The sequence below is a fragment of the Octodon degus genome, unplaced genomic scaffold, assembly GCF_000260255.1.
Source record: "Octodon degus isolate 3935 unplaced genomic scaffold, OctDeg1.0 scaffold00121, whole genome shotgun sequence".
NCBI lineage: Eukaryota > Metazoa > Chordata > Mammalia > Rodentia > Octodontidae > Octodon > Octodon degus.
Window position 1 is genome coordinate 4,070,540 of NW_004524697.1, and position 1,555 is coordinate 4,072,094.

A 1,555-nucleotide genomic window follows, 5' to 3' on the forward strand; every position below is an offset into this window, starting at 1 on the left:
AACAACAACAACAAAAAAAAAAAAAAAGAAAAAGAAAAAGAAAAAGAAAAAGAAAAAGAAAAAGAAAAAAGAAAAGAAAGCAAGCATGGCCAAGTTCTCCCTCCAGGCCACAGAGCAGCTTGAACACCAGGACGTGTGACATTGCACAGCTCTTTTGGGGCAGGATAAACAGATGTGGTGGGTGCAGCACGTTCTCTTGAGTGAGGAAAGGTGTGCTCCTTGTAGCGAGCGAGCTTTGGATGTCCTGCTGAGTGGCCTGGCTGCAGTTTTAGGGCCATCGAAAGCTTTCGGATGAGATTTTACAGCTGCACATGAGCATTAAAAGAAAACACAACCCCAAGCTGCACGCTGCTTTGTAACTCTTCCTCCCATGTGTTAACACTTTTTGGTTATCTTCCATGCTAATAAATACACAGTTATTATTTTTGCAAAATAGTACTCCCCCAATTTTATGGAAATATAATTTATTTAACTAAACCCTTTTGATGGGTTTTAAAATTAATTAAAATATTTAGATTGTATAAAAGCCCTTGCATAAAATCATTTTAAATATACCTTTATCTTCTTACCTAGTTGTTTCCTTTGGCCAGGTTTTTGGAGCTATATTTGATAGTAACTCAGACTTCTAGTTTTTCTGTTACGTTATGGAAATTCCTTCCTGTATAGTAAGAATCTATCAATGTTCACTTCTATTAATATCTAAGATTTTTCATTTTGTGTATTTAAATCTTCAACCCACTGTGTTGGGGTTCTGTTAGTGTAACACATACCTAATTTAGAAGATTTATTTTTGTTTCACCATTTTGGAGGATCTAGATTCTCATTCTTTGGAGTCTTTGATCCTTATTCTTCCTGTTCAGAAATCGTGTTGTTTCATTCAGTGGCTAGGAGTGGACGTACAAATATGACTCACTGTGAAGGAACTCTCATCCTTATGTAAATATGTACTGAACATTTTAGCTTACTGATCCCCGCTGTGTTTGGGCTTTGGCAAGGCAGACGAACACAGTGACATAGAATCATTCACTTCTTGGTCAGGGAAGGAAGGAAGGCAAAGAAGAGCCTGGGCTTTCACAATCGTTTCGAGGATAGACACCAGCTGATGGAAAAGACCTCTCATTTTATACCTGTAACTTTTGGATTGAGTATGTATTCCATCTGTTTATCCTGGATGCAGTTCCACAATGCTTTTAAGTTTCTTTTCACTTTATAATAGATGAATACAAAAAGAGGTACACCCTACCTTATTCTTGCTAGCTTTTGGTAGTTGAATAAGTGCTTTAGGGAGTCTGCTCTATAATCCTTGGCTTTTAGCAAAGTTCTTCACAACACCAGTCCTGAGTTAGTGGTATTCTCGGGAAAGATCAGGTTGTGGGAGCAGGGCCTAAAGAAGGTGCCACCCAAGCAGGAGTCATATGCACTGTAGGAGATTTTAAAAATCCTGGAGAGTTTAGAAATATTGAACTGGACATCACATTGACATTGGAGGAAAGAATGAATTCAGATGGCTGTACATATTGAAGACCCAAGGCTTACATAGATTATGCAATATATA